The sequence below is a fragment of the Hesperophylax consimilis genome, chromosome 13 (genome assembly GCF_061612785.1).
Source record: "Hesperophylax consimilis isolate HC1 chromosome 13, BYU_Hcon_1.0, whole genome shotgun sequence".
NCBI classification, from domain to species: Eukaryota; Metazoa; Arthropoda; class Insecta; order Trichoptera; family Limnephilidae; genus Hesperophylax; species Hesperophylax consimilis.
The window spans coordinates 37,597,539-37,621,624 of record NC_142848.1 but is presented as its reverse complement, the minus strand read 5'-3'; the positions used below and the strand labels follow the sequence as shown (position 1 = coordinate 37,621,624).

At 33.5% G+C, this 24,086-nt stretch overlaps 1 protein-coding gene across 2 annotated transcripts in view; it reads right to left on the bottom strand.

Annotated features, from left to right (window-relative positions):
* Nucleotides 1-24,086, bottom strand: part of loh (thrombospondin type 1 domain containing lonely heart) — a 700,385-nt gene that overhangs the window by 645,216 nt on the left and 31,083 nt on the right. Inside the window, exon 1 of one of the 2 annotated variants that reach the window (XM_089639097.1) lies at nt 13,359-13,441. The exons of the other annotated variant lie outside the window; for it this stretch is intronic. The gene's annotated coding sequence lies outside the window, so the exon portion shown is untranslated. Of the gene's footprint in view, nt 1-13,358; nt 13,442-24,086 lie in introns of those variants that run through there. 2 annotated transcript variants of the gene reach the window in all.

Here is a 24,086-nt window from a genome sequence, read left to right as displayed (position 1 = left end):
CTAAATTGCTAATATTACAAAAAATGGCATTATTGATGTTGTTGTAGATGAAAACGATTTTTTTTTTTAAATTACATTTTTTTCTATGAAGATTTTCTGGAAATCCGTGCAGCGCACGACCAAACTAAAATCCCGAACATCATCATACAAAAAAATCTTCGTTCGAAAAAAAAAACAAAAAATCCTTTTCAGCTACAACATCAATTTTTTCTTTGTATTTGGCAATTCACCCCAAAAAGAGTGCTTTGTGACAATATCAATATTACCATTGAGTGTTATAATATTAGCACTCTAGTACACCCAAAAGCCACGAGCCGCCACTGCTCTTGACTTTTGCAAGTAAACATGTAGATATATACAACCTATATTAAGAAAACAAGCGAATATGCAAGAAATTTATCTAAGAAATCTTTTAGTTTCTCTATAGATATCATCTGCGTTAATATCCCGATACGTTAAACATTCCTTATACACAAAAATATTTGAAGAATACTTCATATCAGTTCAATTATTACTGAGGAGAATCTACTCAAGCAACACAATCATGTGTTTCTGGTTTGAAAATTTGACCGCTTAGAATTATTTTAGACTCTTTATTAAATATTGCGAGTAAAACACATGTTGGCCTTTGAAATAATCGAGTGTTTTTTATAAGTTATCTTATTATAAATCCAGAAAAAATAAAACATCAGGTCAACAAAAACTGTTTTAAAGTTTAAAATCTCCTGCTTACGAACCCATTTTCGGTTATGATTTTATTGTATAATGTGTAAAGTTTTGTGCTTTAGAAAACGATAGTCAAACAATCAAATGAAAATAAAATAAAATAAACTTTTGGCGGTGTTTTTTTGTCGCGGAAATCAAAACAGGCGGCTGTTGTTAAGCGGGAATATAAACCTTATCGCCATCTAAATAAGGAGTGTTATTGTTAGCGGCCCGATTCCAAATGTTACACGACGTAGTGCATCGCCTCAATAGCTATACCAATGAGTAACGTTTTTTTTGGCGATTGACTTTACTACCTATTTCCGTGATAAAAAATGAAAACGGTCTTACTGAAAAACTTGGTGAATATTTTATTCGTGATCAAATAGTTCATGGAAAGATAAACACGATATAAACATTGCTTATCTAGTCAAAGCGGGTTATTTATCTGTGGTATAAACTTCAATTAATAATAATTTCTCATGGAACTTTCTCAGGTATGTCAAATGTTCAATATTTTTCTTTATTTTATAGTAATCAAAAACTATTTTAGAAACAAGATATTTAAGACTTTAGTGACTAAAAATAGCAATATTTCAATTTCAAACTTTAAAAAAGTTGAAAACAAAACTTAACACAAACACTTTTAATCATAGCATCTAAAAATTACAGAGAATTTAAAATTCAAAGAACACAGTCCTTTAATTCAAAGATTTTTTCACTTCACTTTTTATCTCGTTCATACAATAAAAATTAATGTTTATTATAATAACAATTCCCAGAGAATAACCAAAAAAAATCAGACATTTTGGATCCATTTTGTCATCAATATAAACGTTGATTTTTAAAACTTTGTTTTTACCTACACATGCAAAAGACATTTTCTGTGTTATTTTATAACAAGATTTTTATTGAAGTTTGATTTAATTCACGCGGTAAAAGTCAATAAAAATAGTAAGTTGGAAATAACTTCGCTTTTTTCGAAAATAACAAAACTGACGACAATATTAATGGATGAAAACAGACAAAAATAACTAAATAATAGTAAATGTATTGAATTGGTCATTTATTTATTTATTCCTTTAAATTTACATACAGTACAATATGATATAAGATATAATTAAAATATTTTTAATGATTATAGATTATTGTACCTTATCAGGTCGAAATTATTGGTTCCTAACTAGGCAAATTGCCCGTTCCAAGGAACCAAAAAATATGTGAAAATAAGTGTGTGATTTGTCTATGTCTATAATATATCTCATTAATGTTTTAATTTGTGATGTTTAATCGTTACAATCTTATGATAGAGTCGAATTTGAGCTGTTGTGTATGTTTCAATTGTGTATGAGCAATAATTAGAATAATGGAAGATGTATATAGTGTGTGATTAGTCTATGTCGATTTATTACGTGACCTTTTTTAACATTGGAATACATTGGAATAGAAATTATTAATAAGAACAAGATTTTAATCACACATGACAAACCAACACAAATTAAACAATCAATTCGCAGGGAAACTGGCGTACATGGCGCGCATACGCGTTGGAAAAAAAATGCAATTAAATGAGACGTTTTATTGCTAAAAATTCTAAATAAACCATGTACAATGTGTAAAAAATCACCGTTTAACGAATGTGAAGTAGGTTTTCTCTAGTTGGGCTGAAAGTGTATAGTGCTGACCTTGTACTAATAGATTACATATTTTTTAAATTATAACGATGGATGCTCTATGTCCGTGCTTTGATTGCCCAGTAATATACGTTTTCGCCTCCGCACTAAATATTTCGACCAATTCGTACAAGTAATCGAAAACGTGTTACGCCTACGCGATTGTTCCCACTTGTGGGTAAAGTGTACTTCGATGTATTTATTATTATTTGTTGCTGTGTTTTAAAGCTTTAAACGATGGGAAAAACTTCTCTGTAATCGTGTGCACATGTTCAAATAGATATACGATGCACAAATCATGTCGTGTCGCCGTAGGGGAAGGAAGCTTTTATCTTTTAATTCCGCTTCTTCAGTTCCCATTATCACCTTAAAAGGAAAGAAGGCATATGGATGATTAAGCCCTTGCACGTAAAAACCTTAGTATTTAAATATTCAATAATCATACATGATCAGTGGGTCAGAAAGACATACAATAATGATTATTTGCCGTGAGCGGGAGTTGAACACAGGAATCTTTTGGTATTCGGGCAACTGCTCGTACTATTAAGGTATGACTACGAGTTACTATTGCGCAAAACTTCCAATTCACCGTATTCCTACAATAGGTTTTCAAACTCAAATGAAAGCAACATGAATTTCAGAAATAAATCGTAAGATAAATTTTATCCATCAAATTAACGGTTCCGTGGTCGAAGGGTAAGTGAGGATAATGTGTCGGGTTCAATTCCCGGGGTTCGAAAGTATTTGTTTATTTGAAACCGCACAAGAGTCCCAACTGCTCCCAGTCGTCTGGAGCTAACGAGACTGTAGGTGTTGGTTAGAGGAAGTAGATGGGGAAAAGGAAGGTGGGGAAGTACCCGGCTATTCAGAGCTGGTCACCAAACACAGCCAAAGCCATTTCTATTCTAAATGGTGGTCTTACACCAGGACGATACAAAGAGTATCTTCCACCTGGAATGTGCCCCAAAATATAGTATATATTATTTTATAGAAGTAATTTTTGAAATAACATAAATTAATCAAATGAAATTTACTTGCGCAAGCCGGGATTTGAACCCGCGACCTCCAGTTTACTAGTCGAGAGCCTTACTTCTCGACCACGGAGACCGTCACTTAAATTATAGAAATAGTTGCTTCACAATAAATCTGAGTGGAAGATGGTCTTAGTCACCCTGGTGAAAGACCAGCATTCAAAATTGAAACATTGCTTGAAATGGCTTTAGGGCGTTAATTGACCAGATATAGCCAGCAGTGGCGGCCAGCTAATATGTGCTCCCGAGCGCCGAACAACCAACAAGATTTCCGACATGGCTAATCACAATACGAAACTCGGTTCGGTTATAATATCTCATTCAAAAGGTACCTACTTATTAAGCGCGCTTAACTTGCAGACCGACTTTGACTTGTGCCTATGTTCGTAGCAGTTCGTTTTCGATTGCGATCCAAAATTTAACTGCTTTGTCGCATATTCTGTGGAACAGTCGAAAGCGTGGGTCCATACCATTACATACTATTCTTTGCAAATAATACCATATCAAGAACGGCGTTCGGAGTTTTACCACCACATCAGAAGGAACGGTTTATTCAGTAGAAAGTTAAACTAAAACGCGTATGTTTGATATTATTGTCGATATCGTTGTTTCAATTTACCATCTGCTATTTTTCAGCGAATGTTACACTTCTTCGATACAAGCATACAGGATAAAACTTGTCATTAAGAGATGAGTGATGGTCAGATTACTTATTATCAGTTCAGTCAGTACTCGCCGTTGCCAGGCATTGTCTCTTGAATTTAAAACTTTTCTTACTCTGAGAAAGTTTTGAAGTTTAATTGCAGGTTATATCGATCTTGTATATCAATTATTAATAAGGCATATCAATTGCATGTTATACTAATTTATGATTACTTTTGTGTTTGTTCAACGTATAAATTAAGAATGAGTTTGAATGTGGAATACATTAAGAATAATAGGTCGAGTTTTGAAAACAAAGTGATAATAAAAAATGCCGGTCCACCTAAAACCTGAACTGATAATAAAACAAGAGTGCAAATCTGATCGAAGAAGTTTACTCGATCATTTAACAAAACAATGTATAACAAAGCTTGTAGCTCTGTACATGTGATCAATTGAATAGTTTATTTTGTTTTACGTGTTTAATTTACGATGTTGATTCAGTTTGGACAATCAGCGGTGTTACTGATGTAACTCACCTTTCTGAAAAAATCAAAAAACATAATTCTTATCATTTACATTTACAAAAAGTTTTGAGCTTAAAGGTTTTAGGAAAAGTTGACATCAGAATGCAATTGGATTCAGGCTACCGTGCCTAAGGTAAACACCATAATGAGCTATTTAATAAAAATCGATACAGGTCAAATTTCCCAGAACATGATTTCAATGTGACGCTTAAAACGTATGACTTCCTAAATAAAGTTCAGTACCTAAAAGGTAAACTCTGTGCAATTTACGCCCGCGACGATTTTTCTAAATCTAACGGCGCTTTATCAATTTTACAACTTTTTTATAGTACTTGTTTATTAGAAGACTTTCCCGAGACTGTGAAATTACTAAAACTTTTGTGCACCATTCATGACCTTTGGAATGACCTCAGTTGAAAGCTAAAGATGTTTCTCAACGTTAAAAAGAATAAAATCTTTTAACACGTTGAGCCAGGACAGACTGAACGCACTATCAGTGTTAAGCATTGATAGAGGTCTTTGCTAAACAAAATGAACAGAGAATAGAACTTCTTTATAAATAGGTATGTACCTTTATTTAATTTATTTTATGACTTAATGTTGTAATCCGGTGAACCCCCACATATTTTGACCACCGGCCGCCACTGATAGCCAGGTACATCGCTACCTTCCTTATCCCAATCATCTTCCCCTGCCCACTACCTTCTGCCTCACAATGTACCCCTATGATAATTGCAGATGCCGTAGTCATACGGACTCTTGACGGTTGGGAAGTGTTATAACTCTTAAGCGGTATTCACAGAAAAAAATAAATTTTACTCTAAAATTCATTTTTTCCACTTGCCTTGTATTTTAACTAATTTTAAGGCACAGTGAGTACCTGAGTGTACAAATGCGTCTGGTTCCCACCGAGGCGTAAGGGGTTCAAGTCCTCTACTTCAACATAAATTAGTAAGGTAGTAGAAAATTTCCAAATATTGTAAGATTTTTTGTAACTAGGGAATGTTTGTCAGACGGGTCTCCAGTCACAATATTACCAGAAATATTCAACCACATGTTTGCGCAAATATGAAACATTGGGGCAGTGCAAAACAACAAACTTTGTGACCCCATTGACATAAAAAGCCCTGGACGGAGAGATTCGAGAAAATATGAAGTTGTATGAAAAATGCCAAAACTTACTTAATATTTTTAATGACTTATAGTATTCCTTGTTTCATCAAATACAACAAAAAAAGATAAGTCATCAAAAGCACATCACTGCGTTAACAACACCAACATAAATGAAAATTATTTCACTATGCACCACTTTACATATAAATCAGTTAAAAAGTTAGTCAAGAGTGGCCCCGACCCAATATTATGGTCCAATGTTTGAAAAAATTTGGTCACTGGAGAACAGATTTTATTTTTTAATTGTTTTGGTCTCTCATTGGTCAAAATAGGTGACCGCTAAGTTCATATTTGGCTTTCAATCTCGTGTGTCATCAACGCTGCTAGGTGTAATGTTCACTGTATACCTCTTCTAAGTGTTGAACTGCTTGTGGCGCTGTGCAAAAACATTACTTGATTTAGACATCCTATCGAAATAATAACTGCAATATAGTATGGTGATTAAACTAAGAGTATGTTCAGTTTTCATTGGTGAAAACGGCCTTAGAAACAAAATTTTAAATATTTAATCAAATAAAACACTTTGTTTATTAACCACGACTTTTTTATTATTATATCTACCGGTTTCGCTACAGTTGAGCTTATATTCCACATCCTGATGAAGCTCAACTGTAGCGAAACCGGTAGATGTAATAATAAAAAAAGTCGTGGTTAATAAACAAAGTGTTTTATTTGATTTAATATAATATAATGTCTAACCACAAAGTGATTGCTTCCTACGAAAAAAAAATTTAAATGTTTTATTTTTACATTTTTAATATTGCGTTTCGCATTCATACATGACCCAAGAATATTTATTACGTATAGCGCCTTTTCTCCATTTCCCGCTGGATTTCATTGTATTTTTATATTATTGTTCTACTTTCTGCCACCTTTTACCGCTTTGACACGAAGCAGTGAACCCACAAAGCTTCTTGTCTTATTTATCATTTTCATTTATCTAAACACGCTTTCACGGATTATAATTAAATTTGAGCCATTTTTTTTAAATTTGAGCCACCCGCAGATAGTGATATTTTTCCTAAACAAAGAAAATTGTAATTATAATAAATACATTACAAAAAATGACTGTAACATGGTCAAAAATAACATCCTATGACATTAAAGCATTTAGAACCGGAAAATTAAGTGACAATTTATTTTATAAAAGACCGTAACATCCGAATAGATTTGAACATGTTTGATTTGGTGGTGAAATAATAAGATCTTAGATCATCAAACATTAAACAGATTCTGTTATAAATTTACGTTACAATGGCAAACCACTCGGCTCGTACAGCCATCGAGTAGTAAATACATTATTTATAAATCTGTGTACAGAGAGTCAATATATATATAAGTGTCAAACGTCAAGTAATATTTGATAAAGATGTGTAAAGTGACGGATGAAAAGACGACGCGATTTAACGCTGGCTAATAAAGGCATCAAGATTTTAGATGCTGCACTCGACGGAGCCATACGGTAGTCGCACTCTAAGCTCGGATCACTCAACAAGGAACAGATTATCAGGCGTAATTGACAGATGATTCACATTCCATAGATAAGGTAGTAGCGGAACATTAAGTCCAGTGATGGCCATAATTCAAATATCCTAAACATTTTATTGATGGAATGATAAATCAAATCGAACTCTCAAAAGAAGTCGATTTGGATATTTCAAAAAGACGATGACTGTTTTTGTGTCTTTCAAAATGGCAAACGATTTAATAATAGAGTACATACCTACCTATGCATATCAATCCTTTCAAATATCATACTAATATTAATGAAGCGAAATCGATCGATCATTTTAAGAATAAAAATATTTCAAGTTTTTATGTAATCGATCTTGAAATGTATATTATTTCTACGATGCCCATTTCTAATTTGACTTCTATTAGTAGTGGAAGATGCATTGGCAAGTTGTCAGTATCAGAAGATATTTTACTACTTAAAATTATTACAGAGCAACTTAGGCTCGAGTCTAAATAAACATAAATGCAGAATTTATAAAGATTGAAGCTTGAAACAGTGTAGACAAAGGAAAAATGATGATTGTCTTTAAATCGTAATAGGTCCTTTTGAGAATTGAAAGGGTTACCTACCCAATAAGTGAAGTGAGAAGCAATTCAGTAAAAAACAGAAAATATATGAATTGTTATGTATTGAATTGAGACAAAATGTTAAAGAAAGATAAGTTTGATGGAATGCGGTTTTCACATGAGACGAGATGAGACGACACATATACATATATATACATGTATATTATATTTATAGAAAGCAGAGAAAAGTCTAGTTACTATCAATATTTACTTTATGATTTTTGACGTTGCGGTAGTTTAGTTTAATAGTGCTAAAATATAAATATTGATGAGAATGATTAAATGTATTGATTCCGTAACTAAGTACTAGGATGTGTTTGTACTTCCCACTAATCACAACTGTTCAACTTCAACATCATAAGTTCACGGGTAAACATTTATTTCAAAGCGGTTTCAGGGGGCGACTTCATCTTGAAGTTGAGCTACTAGCAAAATGAACTTATTAAATGTTGTTATATAAAACATGCTTTGCTAAGCTAACTCGTATACACTAGCTCGCATACTTGTCCACAATACTTCTATCGACTTTTCATGTTATCTTCTCGACGCTCCTCTTTCAGAGATCTTCCCATAAATGATATAAGTATCTGATCCTAACACTTGTATGTTAGTTAAAAACCCGAGAAAAATCATATTTCGTTGTAATAATTTCTCTAGAGATCCACATTTCAAATACTTGGAACTCTTGTCACCTTCTTTCGAAAGAGTCGGGTTTCGAATCCGATCACAACTCATATTGGTGGAATGTTTTTGAGATATCATAGAATTTGTTTGAGATACACGACTCTTCGTCTAGCAATATTTATATTTATAATTTTTTGTTTATTTTGATATCAAAACATTCAGTTTTTACGTGTCTACACACTGCGTACAATTAAAATGTTTAGTTAATTATATAACGTTGTAAAGAAGGAGTAGTAAATTTAAAATTTAAGATATTCTGAAATTCTTACAACACCAAAAAGATTGCCCTTATACTTAGTAAAAAGTTAATTAATTCATTTTTATATACATTAAAAACAATACAAAACAAAATGAAAAATGTGGATTTTAATGTGTGTACCTACCTTCCGATAAATCCGATTTGATATTACTTGCTTTGATGTGCATTTGCTTGGGGATAAAAAACATATTTAATTTTTTTTTATTTATCTCCTCCCACAACATGGGTTTCTTCCACTACTTCCTTTCTTCAAAAAAGTCTTACCATACAGTATTCCCAAAGATGACGTGGGCCCTAAGGAAAATTTAATTTATTTAAAACAATAACCGTCTTACTAATTAGATTCTTACAAGCCAGTTCAACGTTAGTGTGTTAAAGCCGGACTAAAGCCTGGTTTAGCGTCGTTTTAACTGTACAAACGCCGTAATAAGTAAAGTTCGCGGGGCTATAATAATATAGTCCATACTTTCGCGTTCTTTGGAAAGGCATATGGACATTTTCGGGGTTGCTTAGTAGACGGTGATTGATATTGACAAGAGGGAAAATTATACATGGTTATTTATAATTTTGAAAATAAATTATAAGAGACAAAGAAACAAACAAAAAATTTGCTTCGTCTACCAAAGTGTTATGCTGTTGAAATTGAAAATATTACACGGTTAGCTGTAGTTTAACTAATAACAGCGACCAGAGCAATGACTGCGGCAAGTCGGTTAACTATTACTATAAAACCTATTGTAAAAACATCGAGCCTGGAGTGAAACAGCTTCCACATATTTGCAGGTGAAGCCGCAATCTACTGCGCTTGCACTAAGTGTCAACAATGCAGCCAGCTGCATACAGAATGCACTGACACTAAACACTTCACTGCAAGGGAAGTAGCCCAGAACATAGTGCTTTAGTCAAGTACCTCTCTCACTTTGTAAATCAACTGAAAAGTAATTGCATTAATTGAGCCACTACTCGCATAACGAAACTATCCAAGACACAATAATTCAAGACGAGATATTATGCAATCTGAAGAATGTTCGTAATAAAAATTTCACGACTTTCTGAAATATGCTGTTTAGTTAGAAAATCAGTAAACAAAGTTCATAAAAGAACAGCAAAGCTGAAAGATAATTCATTAAATTATTTATTGATTATTTTAAGAGTTATGTAAAGTTCACATAAATGTATATCGGTATAATGTGTGGTTTGATAAAGGCTGGAGTACACACTGTTTTCACATTAAAGCCAACTGTATTTAATGTAAAGCCACCCATGAACAATTATTTGTTCTTTCGTTCATAAATACTCATAGAAAAAAACTTTCTAAACACGTCATGCTGGGGATTTTATCTGTGAAAATCGTAACTACTTACCACAGAATATTATTAATTAGGTACGTATTAAAGATAATATCACACCCCAAAACATTTGTTTGTTGGCCTCAGTTTTCTTTTACGTGGAATTAATGTGTTCTGTTTTGAGAAGAAATAATGTTCAGAGATTTCATCAACTAAATGAAAGTAATACTTAATTATTTATACGAGAATAATTTCCCGGCTTCATTCTGCGGAACGATGCTCAATTGTAGATGTCTGTTAGTCTGTAAGACATCTGTAGATGTCTGTTAGTCTGTAAGTCTGTGCGTAGGAATTTGGCAAGCTGAAAACTTTTTAAAAATTAAATAAACGTAGACGATACTTTAAAATGGTCACTATGGAAAGATTTCATTCGCGTACATTTTCCTAACCTTAATAATTGTGCACAACAATTTTCTGATTACGAACGTTTCAACTGCTTCTTATATTTAAAATTAATAATATACTAATAGAAATTTCAAAATATATAAATCACCTAAAAAATTATAGCATGGCTTTAAAATGCACTTTTACTCAAATGTTACTATGTATTTAAATTTTAATAAAAGTAGTTTTCAGGCAAAATATGATTGATTGCTGTTAAATTAAATTTAAATCTAAATGTCATTCACTAATTTTTTTTAAATAACACCAGCTAACGAAAAAATAATTATCAAATCAATTGAATAACCAAATTGAAAGTTCCACACCGAGCACAAGAGCCAGTCTTTTTTTTGTCGAGGTACAGCGACAAACTACGAAACCTGTTTTATAATATATATTGGCGTTACCCAGGCTTTACGCAGAGTAAAAAGGTATAAACAGTGACCTTCCTCTTGTTTTGAAGGTTAAGTGTGCTAAATTTCTTCAACCTCGGAATAAAACTGTAGATTTGTATAATAAACAAATCCACACCGCCCGTCCGGTGTCCACCACGCGGCCCGCCCACTGCTAACACACAAACACTCCCCTTTATATAAATGGTTTCCAATCTGTTCTTTTCATAATAAAAACGTCAACTTTTATCCTAGGTAAAGACCTAGCAGTGTAGAGATTAGGCTCCCGTAGGTCTGCCAGTATAGTACTGCTAGTTCCCTGTCAGAAAGAATTCATGCATTTAATGATATCGTGGAGATGGTTTTAAGCCAATACAATTGCGCACCTAGAAAATGATTGAATGAATGTTTTGCTATCTGCTTCATTTTTATAATGTTTTCACATTCTAATCATTTACGATCTCGTGACCTACCGAAGTGAGCGCACGCTTTTTGACCTTCGGTTATTTGTATTGTTCATCGCGCGGGTCGGTAGTGCAATAAGTGTCGGAAAGAGATGTGGCAGCCAAGATTATCGACTTTTTACCACGGGCCATAATCAGCCGACTGCGAGAAGACCCGGGTCGAATACTATTGAAGTGAATATGTTGCCGCAATGCCTACTGAATGCGATATCGATTACCACCCTGGAATGGGGATGGTACTGGTTTGGAGAATCGAGTAAAATGACAACAACCTCCCAAAGACTGCAGTTGAAGTTCATATCGTTGAAGCTCATAAAGTCTACGATTATCACCATAGAATAAAGAAATGAAATGCCAGAAATGCCATGTAGGCGAATTTCATACCCCAAAAGCGATGGCAATATACGATGCCAGGCAAGTGTAAGAGAGACGGAGTGCTTGTCGCGGGCGTCAAGTCAATGGCGACATTGGTTTTCATCTATTTGGAAAGCATCTGGAAGGTATTGGACACAATCATATTCCCCAATAATGCACAATAATGTGTGTAGTGTGCACTTCATGATCACAATGATCATGTTTTTAGGGTATTCCATCATATTTTAAAGTCTATTTATTTTATCGTATCTTTCGTTGCGTTTTCTTTATTTCTATTTTAAATTATAGTAAGATCAAATGTTATATGGCAGCATATGGTTTGAAATTAAATTAATGTGTGCCAACATAATGCTCTAAATACGTATTTATTGTTACCGAGTTTAATTTTGTAAAGATCTATCGACATAAAAGTTTAGTTCATGTCCCTGAAGCTCTCGACTCCAATTTGTGTGTATTCTGAAAGCATGGACAATTATAAAATATTATGCTTAGATACACATTCTATATGATCAGCAATACTACTACTAGGTTGTCCGAAACTTTAACTTAAGAGGGAGAAAGAAGAAGCGCTACACGGCTTATTACCCCTAAAGGTTATAAGACCTGGCAATGTTCTGCTATCATTATGGGACAATGTTTGTTATTTCCTCAACCGGCTCGAGCCAGTGAGGTATGGGTATGTTGTGACGCCGAAGGTAGGGGATTGGGAAAAGGAAGTACCGGCTAAACACTAAAGCCATTTCAAGCAAGTGACTGAGATAATTTCAAAACGTAACGCCTCTTGCAGTCGGTAATATCCATATACCTATAGAACCTACTGCTAATACGTTCCATTCTCTTATTTTAAATTAATACATTTATGTAGGAAGGAAATAACACAAATAAAGCAAATATAATTTAATCACTGATGACAATATTAGCGACTCACACACAAAAATTTGAAGAATACAAATCAGAAATAGATACAGTCAAATAATTACTGGAAAAAAATCTCTTTAAATTATTCGTAATTCGCTTAGCAACGGGATTACAGGCCCATAACTAATAAGTTTCCTGATAAACTCTTAGTGAAATACAAATATATTTTGTCACAGTATCGGAACACATGTTCACAAAAATCTTAATATTTTCGCATTTCGTCATTATATATTATCAAGACAAACGCAGGTGCATGAACACGTGTTCCAAAATTATTACGAATTTACTTTAAGTTTGTCAGGAAATGGCCTGCAATCTCGTTTTAACCGGATTACTTATAATTTGAAGAGATACTTAATAAATTAGTAATTCTCATTTTTTTCCGTGTAGGAATTTAATGTGATGAAGGAGGTTTTTGTGGAACCCAGAACTTTAGCCTTTCCGGGGCTCTCCTCAATTTTCGTTGTATAAATTCTTTTCTTAGAAAATTTGTGAAAGAAAGAAAAATTTTCCCAGGTAAAAGTAACCTTAATATATTTAAATTCCTCCTACAGTTTCTTTGTCTGTATTTGAGTTCCACATTCCTTACTTTTTGGAAATAATAAGTAGGCGCGTTCAACAATTAGGGATCACACAATGTTTTTTTCTGAACGCGAGCGATCTAGCGGATCGATCGCATCCAAGATGACTGGCAATTTATTACCTTTATTGGGATCAGTTTTCCAATAAGGCGAGCGGCTGCCGCGGGCCTTGCGAAACGGTGGGTGTTCGTGATCCAGGGCGGCCTTACCTATTAAGATCATCAGTTAAGATTAAATACATTTAATATTATCTACTAATAGCCAATGGCAGTTTTAGAAGAGGGTTAAAAAAGTACATATTGGCATGCAGCTTTTTTGTTGATTCAGTATTATTTATAATATGAGCGTTGTAATGCTCCTGTAGCAATAAGATGTTTGTAGACACCCGAGAGGTATGTTATCGTATCCCGCACAAGATGGGAAGATAATTGTGGAGATAACCAGCGATTACTATTAAATATATGTTATCGATAACCGGCGGTTAAAATACTCCAGTGCTTGGATTCCAACGAAGCAAACCGGAACGCTGCTACGGATTGCATTATATTTTGTGAATATTTGAGCCATTTTTCGTCATTAAGTTTGGACATGTTATTCTTTAAAATGTGAGTTCTTTAAATTAGAAATAGGTGATATTTTTTAATCTTTTCGGGAAACGCAAGTGGCTGGCCGAATCCCCCCCCCCCTCCCCCCGTTAAAACACAAAAATTTTTAATAACTGGAAATTTTGTCCGATGTTTATATTTTTGGGCTCCAAAAGTTATTTTCCTGTTTTTATTTAAATTTAGGCATCTATTTTGGTATTGTGAGTGCGTATTTAGAATTTTTTGGTGGATATTTCGCCATTTTGATACCAACTGCACGGTGTAAAACAGCCTCCATGTACATTTCGTCTGCGTAACCGTCACTGTTCTAACATTACTTCACCTAATCAGCGATTCCACTAATCAAATTGACATTTCAGTTCCTTTTCTAGATTTTTTTTTCTCTATCAACTATTTTTCTCTGTGAACTATTCAAAAACCTCAGGTTGTGAATTATTTAAAAATAAATCTTATCGATAATTGAAATATAAAAAAAATAAACTTTTGATAAGAGAAAGTTTGAAAAAAATCCTATAAAGAAAATTATCATTCCCGGTTTACTTCAAATAACCTGACAATATTAAATTCCTTCTAATTCCGTCATTTAAGGAAGAAAATACTACTTTGAAAATTGAGTAGCTCTCTAGCAAATCAGATTATTCAGACTGATAAAATTGTTAAACCTGAGCACTGGCTTTATAACACTATCCCGACGATAGTGAACGCACATTACAATAAACAAGCAGTTACGATGCACAAGGATCGTAGATAATTGAATTTTGTTTAGACGGCTAATGCCTTCTGCACAGATATTTAAACATAATAATATACACTTACGCCGTGTTTACATTGACAGTCAAAAAGCCCCTGGTGTCTTTTTCTAGATCATCAATGTTATCACCTTGTATCAACATTATGTCAGTAATGCGATACTGTATTTTTTTTGTAACAATGACAAAGCTATTCAAAAAATGTATTACACCTACTTTTTTATTCCTCTCTAAATAGTATTAGTTTTAAAGAAACTATAAGAAATAATATCAGTGTACAGCAGCAGTGATTACAAAATCATCGAAGTTTATTTGCCTTAATGCTTTATCATGCTTTACTGGGAAAATATGGAAATCTAATAAAATCAAAAAACTCGATGCCTAAAACCGGCGGCAAGGCAACCTGTAGATTGCGAATGAATTTACTAGTCGTGAGGCTTTATTCCTACTTTGACCCAACTAAAGAAATAATTTTTACTGCCAATCTTCTTTGTCGAACAAGTTTTCGGATTGCCTATTACAGATAGATGTTCACAATATTATATTTGGAACGTGGCCAATGTTCTTCCCATTGACATGGATAAACCTAGGTGCAAGTGCAAAAACATTTTCAAACACGCAATCTTCCATCGAACTAACTGTTGCACTTTCCTCATCTGGGGTTTTCTTTCTGCTTTTGCTGAAAGAAACCCCAGATGAGGTGCCGAATGGCTTCAGACCTCAGTACTATGTTTAAGCAATGGGTCACCGACTTGACTCGGAAAGAGAGATACAAATTGGAATAGTGTGATGATCTGATGACATGCTATAACGATATCAATTGCATGTTTTGTAGAAGCAGCGTGATATAAGAACTATCACATAATATATGCTTGCAAGAACTTGGTTGTAAAAGACGGGTATAGCTGTTATTGAAATCCGGTTTAAAACGCGAGTGCAACGCATTTCCTAATAAAATATTAATCTATTCAGAATATATCGGAACACGTGTTCATTGCAGGTGTCCTTTTTCTGATAAATATAATGACTAAATTTTAGAAATATAAGAATTTTTATAAACACGTGTTCCGACATCCTAATAACATATTCGTGTTTTACCGACAGTTTGTTAGAAAATCAGTCAATTCATTCGTTTAGGGCCTGCAGTCCCGTTTTATCAAAAATTTGAAATATTTGACCAGATTTTGAATAAATTAGCAATATTTTATATCAGTAAGTTTTCTCCGGTGTCATTTTCAGTGCTGCATAGTCCATTCTGAGTATCTCTTGTCAATGATTCCCCAGAAACCAGAGAGCGTAGAAACCTTTGTCATGCTAATGTGCTCTGACAGCGAATAAAAATGTTATGTCTTCAATATATCATACTTAAATGGTTTATCTGGCAACATGTTACAGTCTTCCGTGTTGCCAGTTTAAAAAATAACAATAACTTCTTCGGACATGCAGATTGCAGGTTTGAATAAAAAAGCTTGACCATGTCAAACATATCACGACATAAATTACGTAGTTCAGCGACGCAATAAATTATCAAGTTCACGGTTCATATCGAAAGACGCATTCAGTTGGACTGTACTAAATAATATTACAACATTAACATTTATTGCTTGTTAGATTTTCACCGACTGTAGAATATTCTTATTGTGATCTTGGGAAAGTCCGTCGAAAAACATCATCATAACCAAATGTTCATATTTCATTTTAATTAGTGTTCCAAATGTAATAGATACCTTCTTTCTAATGTGACGCACCCTGACGAGTATCTTGTTACATTTTACTTTTTAATGTGTATACCGCAACGCTGGGATTTTATTAATTTTGTTGAAACGTTACACTTCTTCTTGCAAATTGTCTTCAAAAGTAAGTCATACATTTTGGATGCGCATGGACATTTTGAAATTCGGTTATAAGTAATCATTGTCTTTAAAAATTAATGTTGTCACTGGGATGGAATTATTGGGAAAAAGTTTATGGTCTGTGGGCATTGATGTAGTATTTAGTCTATGTCTGTGGGCCACAGGTTGATGAAAACTTTTTATTTTGAAAGCAGAGAAAAACAAAGCGAGTGTTGTGGCTAATAGTTAAATTTCTAGAGTAATTTGATTTTTATTCGATGAGGGTTTGAAAATAATTAATGAATATTAGAGGAGATTAACAAAATTCGTACAAATTTTTTTACAGAAGTTTAAAATGAGTCTGACCCTCTTTATTTACCAACTTAAGTAAAAATCGGTGTTTCGTCATCATTATTAACGGCGATATTTTGTTAATTAAATTTATTTTATATTATAGAAATAAACAGTTTATTGGTTACAGAGATGAAACAATTTTCAAATATTAAATATTTCAAGGTGGGTACCTAAGATATGTTTCCTTGTATTGTCTTATATATTGTAAATGTGGTATGTATATTGAGTAATTACCGTGTGACGTGTGTAGTGTATATGTGTATGTATGTGTGTTGGGTGAATGGAGTGTATATGTGTGCGCATTGAACAGTTTATATCATTGACATGGGGTTACTTTTAAATTTGGGCAGTGATCCGAAAAAATATCGATGTTAGAATTAAGACTTGAATGTTTGAAGGTTAATTGGCGATTTTTTTTACATTAACTCCACACACGAGGCCCGGAGGAAAATAATTTTCCTAAGGGCCTATGTTATCTATGGGGATGCTGTGTGGTGGGTGTTTTTGAGGAGAGGAAGGAGTGAACATGGATCTTGAAGAAACTTGAAGAGACCCATGTTGTAGGAGGGAGGTAATCATTTCACAGCCGAGCTATTGAACTCAAGAACCAGTCGGAGAAGAGACCCATTCTCGTGTGACAAATGTCAACCGTGTACATATGTTGGAAATGAGATGCAATGTAAGATTCAATTATATTTAATAATAAATTATGATAGAAATTAAATGACAATATTTCGACGGCCACCTACGTGATATTATAAATTTGTATAGGACAAACAAAAACACACATAGTTCTTTGGCGAACGGAGCGTAAATGTATTGCCCTTAAACGAATTCACGTTCAAGTGGCCTTCAATCATTATGTACTATTACATATTTAGAATTCTTAATTTATAAAAGCAGTTCTTGGGTGTCTGCTGTTTATTTATGGAACTGAATTAACTGCACGAGCACCGAATCTATACACATCTTGAGAAGAATCGTAAATCCCCAGAGTGGTAGATAATCTCAGTATTGCCCTGGCGAAATACGACCAATCCAAATCTTAATAAATTACCAATTTTCCCCTTGTACAAATGAAGAAGTACCTAATGAAGCGAAAATATTTTTCTGAAAGTGCTGTTCAAAGTATTGGGATCGCATCAAGACCTTCTGAGCATACACGTCAGCTCATTCATAACTCTGATGGGTTTTACTTTTTAAATTTTCAATTACATGACGAATTCTGGTCAAATTAATTGACCAAAAGACCTTAAATTCACTTTTTTTAAAATGAATGCTTCTATCGACCTTGCAATTATTATCCACGGCATTAATCACTCTGTCAAATAATCTCGCATATACTCGTATTTCTCGCATTCTCGGGAATTTTCGACTCGGAATGGCAATCACATGACTTGACAAAAATATAATATATTGTTCAAGCTATTTTAAAAATAATGAGCTGTGCGTTAGAGGGGCTTAAGTGAATTTAGTAGGTATTATGTGAAATTAGTTTTTTTAGAATACCAAGGCCTTGGTGGTCGAGGGGTAAGGCTCTCGACTAGCAAGTCAAAGGTCGCGGGTTCAAATCCCAAAATGCGCAAGTACATTTTATTTGATTAATTTGTTTTAATTGACCATTTATTCATTTAAAAAATATATATAATACATTTGCGGCACGTTCTAGAGTGGAATACACTCTCAGAATCGCCCTGGTGTAAGACCACCATTCAGAATTGAAACGTGGGACATCGGAAGGTACGGGTTCAATTCCCGTTGGCGGCATTTATTTTTACTCCGGAGATATTTTCAATTTGTATTGATATTTCAGGCGACTAATTATTGCTTATAATTATTTGCTATCCTTAATTCATCGATGCCTATTCCCTTCATTTTTCTATCTTTGGCATAAGCTAGGGCGAGTGAGAAAACCGCGTACTGTTGATTGTATAACATTTCTCTGCCGCTTTCCAAAGTGCCCTTCCTTCATAAGGGGGATTAAGTCGTTTAAAAACAATATTTGTGTTTATATCATAGCATTTAAGCTGCGTTGCTGATGATGGCCTATAACTTGTTGAACGGTCACATCAACAATCCAGAAATTTTGAATAAATTTTTATTTTACGTCCCTGATAATTTCGCAAGAGCGCGTAGGCTCAAACCATTCATTATTCCGAGATGAAGAACTAGGAAGAATGATAGTCCTTCTAAAGTCACTAGCCTCTGACATCGAAATCTTCCACCTGAGCATTAATAAATTTAAATCGCTAAGTAGGCAATTATGATTGTGTATTCGTATAATGTATCTTTGTTTTGGATTTATTTATTCTGTTAATATGCATTTAAAATATAAATATGAATAAATAAAATAAATTGTGGGGAGCTTAAAAGTAGTAAAGTAAATGCTTGTTTGGAATACATGTACTTAACATTTTCGGATAACGAAAACCTAACCTAACAATATTTTCTATACCTCACAATTCCATCATTATAAACGGAAAATATTTCTTGTGCAATGATGGAGGACTTAGGTAGTAGAGTTTTGGACTCGCGAAACATGGGTAGGTAACGGACGACTTGGATCGCTTGACTAGGTCTGACGGATAACAATTTGATAAAAATCACCTCAAGGGCGCTGTATATGCATAATGCGTACATATATGTTATAAACATCTAGATCGCTTTGGGACAAAGGAAATTTTCTTTTTTTAAATATTTTTTTAAAATTATTTGCACATGCTCCCTTTTTCCAGGCAGCTCTTCAAAATTATAAGAAAAAAAATCAGATCTTGCTAAAATAAGACTTCAAACCAATTCAATTAATCAAAGTGAGTTTCTTCCAGTTGACCGCTACAGGGTGACGCAGTTGTGACACGTTATTGAGATGATAATGCATGACACTGACATTCTGGTTATGATACCTACTTTATTTAAACAGTTAATTATCTAGTGTCGAAATCTCATACACGTAATACTATAATTTGTTTTTTTGCGTCGAAAAAAAAAAACGGGCACTAAGATCAATAGATATAGAATAAGAATGGAGGTCAGTTCAGTTTTTTTTAAGAGGCATACTTTTAAATCGAATGTTTCGCATTCCAGAATAGAAGATGCTCTCAGTATTGCCCTTGTTCAAAAACACTATTCAGAATTAAGTGTTACTCTAAATTGAAATAGCCTTGTCGATGACCAGATCTGAACGACCAGGTGCTTACCAAAATTCCTCTTCCCCTCCCCTCTCCCTTCAGCTGCATAAAATACCCAGTGAGGTTGTCTCATACAACGAAATTTCTTATTTTTAACAAATGTATCATATTAATTGATGCGCTAAATGCTATAACAACTAAGGCCTGTGACAAACCACGTTATATTCTCGTGAAATGGCCTATTTCAGAATATCGCTTGGGATTGTAAGGGTGATTTGTGAGCCCCATTATTAAACTTGAATGCGATTTACTCAAAACTACAACTATCATCATAAGTTCCTAAATTCCTCAATAAGAACATGATTTGCATGAGAACTTTTGGGAAATGTATAAAACTTAATATTTTTTAATAAATGACACGCAAACTCTGGATGGCTTCGTACGCAAAATTACAGTTGTTTGATAATGACAATGTTTCTGTAGTATTTTCATATTTTTTCTTTTGAATCTAAACATTTTTTCTACTTATTTGTGATTTGATTAGTGTGATATTTTTAGTATTTAATATCTAAAATCACAACACGATCGCGCATATTGGAGCTGGTTACAATTTTGTTTTCATTTAAGAATATTATTTCAAAATAACTGGTGATTTTGAAAATAAAGAGCTACATTATTTAAGTCATCTTATAATTTGATACATTCATTTACAGGTTTGTACAATTTAGCATCATAATTACAAATTATATTGGATAATATTATTAATGAATCTATGTTATTAATAATTATTCTTTCTTACTGTTTGTATCTACCGGTTCCATGATAACTCAGCACAGTGACAATTCAACACACTTTTGAAAAGTGATATAAAGTCATTAGAAATGATGAAATTTTGTTTTAACCTAACCTAATCTACGAGTACATAACCCATTTAATAAAGTTTTTGTTTCATCACTTTCTATGACTTTATATAACTTTTTAAAGATGAGATGAATTATCATTGTGATGCTTTATCCGGTTACCGTATCTACCTTATATTATATATTATTCAATCCTTCGTACTCATACTTATACTTTATTAGTTAATCTATACTTATACTTTTTACACTTAATATTTGTGTTAATAGCACATGTTGTGCCGTATGTATTAAAATAAATAAAATCATGACACTTTCTGGCCACACTGTACTGTCACCCAGCGATATAAAACTATGCAATCTATTCGGTTCCATAATAAATCATCCTGTCAGGAGACGAGTTAGTTGAATGACCCAGAATTGGCACCAATTGTTGGCCAAAATTTGTCTTAATTCTTTGATATTCGGCGGTCGTTAACTCTGTGGTATGCGCTCTATCAATAAGTACCTACCTAGTTCCAACATTGACCTATAAATAGTCGAAATGGTTTTATGGTCTGTCCATATATAATATCATCTGAGGCATTTATGAACCTTTAGCAAACAATAAGTAAAAACAGATATCTTGATTATTGTTCATGTTAAATGATTATTAGAATTCGTTTTTTGGCTGAATTGCATTTATTTTGTGTAGAATGCTCTAAACGTGTTCTGTTATTTTACTTTTTTATATACACTATTTATATTAGACATTTTTTGTTAATTTTCTCAATTTTAAGCAAATTGCAGATGGAATCTTGCTGTCCCAAGAGATGATTTCGAAGTACAATGCAAATTAATCAAGCAGTCAAAAAATATTTTATGTAGGAAAAGTGTTTGTTTCAAATAGAACTTTGTTGCATAATTATCTGCGAACTTGCGTACAAACATCTGCGAAGTTACACATATTGTTTTAGATATGGTTTTATTTGGTATTTCGCGCACGAAAACGGTTCGTTTTTACTACTTCAATTAGCTCGGGGTGGAATTATTTGGCGTTTTTGTCCCTCCTAAAACAATTTTTTCGTTCTGCAACAAATTCAAAAATGACATTCACCTATTAAGGAAAAATTTAGGCCTCTTGTGTGATGTTAATTTATTTTTTAAATGTTACAAACTACGAACATCTTATCCTAGAAAGACACACTCCTGTTAAGTACTCACGTAGACAGTATCGGCAATCTACAGTATACAGTGAGTGTGTTTATGTACTCAAGTGTAATCGTGCACTCACGTACGCCCAGTTCAAGTGTTAATTAGAGTAAGGGCAATCGCAGCGATTACTTGCAGCTTTAAGTGAAGGTTCTTGTAAACGATCAGTGAATACCGCATTTCTGACATGAGGATTATTGTGAAATATCATCTATCTATAAAACAGCTGAATTCGTTCAATTTTCTCAGAAAGGCCCGGTGGCAACGTCAAAATACCAGGAGCCCAAAACTATTTGGCTTGGTAGCGGCGGAGAGTTCCCTCGGTCATTGGCAAACTTTTCTTCACAAGAAAGTAAAGTTCAGGATGTAAGATATTCTGCACTAAGCCTTTGGTATGTACATTCTGTCGGTTATCACTTCGACATTTGCATTTTAGTACACGACATCATTTTAAATAATAAAGTAGGAGCAAACGCATGTAAGTAATACAGGTTTTCACTTATCGCTGTTCAACCGTCTTCTCCTTGGTTCAATTCCAGGCAACATTTTTTTAGTTTTTATCTGGCCATAAAAAAATCATTAATCATTTCTCGATAGCGCCATCCATTCACCGTAACTGTTGTTCCAGCCTCATTTTCGAAAAAGTAAGGTCCAATGACTCCGCCGGACCATAAACCGCACCAAACAGTTACACGTTGAGGATAGATAGGCTTTTCAACAATAACTCTTGGGTTTTCCGAGCCGCAGATGTGACAATTTTGCTTGTGGACGAAGCCACCGAGGTGGAAATGGGCCTCATCAGTCAAGATAATTTGCATTTGATTCACTCAAGTGAATATTAATAAATTTAATACGTTATTGAAGCGTGTATCGTTCCATTTTTATTAATGACGTAGTTTCAGTAGCTTCTCTCTATTATCGCGTTACCGCCGAGATTATGTAACTTATTTAATAAAAACATTTCACTGAACTGTCACAACTTTTTTATAAATTAACGTCAATAATATCACTTGTTGTCACTTGACTCACCCAACGGAATGCTAACTGCGGTACGGTATATTAGAAATCTGCAAAACCCACAATTTACTGGGTAAAAGAATATACCGGCATTTGCAGACCAGTGTGCGGGTCCTTGTAGCAAGATATCGCCCAACATTACAAACATCTTTGCTGGTCGAGGGCATTATCGATTTCATACCAATCCATGAAGGGGAGCGTTTATTGAGTCCCGTTTGTACACTCCTGTCAGGTCCCTAATAACATCAAAATGACGAAATTTACACAATGAAATTTGACACACAGGCGATAACTTTAATATTTAGGACTAGAAGATTTAAAAAAAAAACTACTATTGATTCTTAGAATTAACTAGCAATTGATTTAATTTGTATGAAACACGTACTAATATTTCACACATTCCGCTATTAATCAAATAAAATGTAATCTATAATAATACGTTAGTTATTTCGAGAAGATCTCCCATAAACAATAAATTTTTGAAATCTGAATCCTAACAAACAATAAATTTGTTTTTTAAAACCGCAATAGAATTTTCTCGTAGCCATTGTTAAATCATCACCTTTTAATGGTTCAAGACAGGTTGCTCCTACTTTATTGCTGATGGGTGAAATGATTCATGTGAGTGCTTACTATTTTTAGAAAGCTTAGAAATGATAAATAACTGTAAACTGTTTTTAAAACAGATGCGAAATGTAAAAGGTTTCAATGTATGGCACTTTTGTTGTTATTCGATTTGGTTCTGACAAAATTTGAAATACTAGAAGAAATAAATACTTTTCAGTTGTGAAGCCATTTTTGCAAGTAACGCCAAACTTAAGAATCAACAAAATTACACCCATATTATGAAAATGACAAAACAATGTTGAAAATAATCGAATTCACAACTTTTTACTGAAAGTAAAATGCGAATCAATTTACATCAATGGCCACAAATATGTTTCCAATTTTATAATAATTATTGTAAAATTTTATCTATCCCCTGTTGAAATTAAAATCAAATCTATACCTTCTGATTGTCTTGATTTCAATATTTTGTTGAATATACCTCAATTCGGATTGCCAAGAACTCAATAGGCTCAATACGTTAAAAGTTGTGTTTATTAATGACCACCCT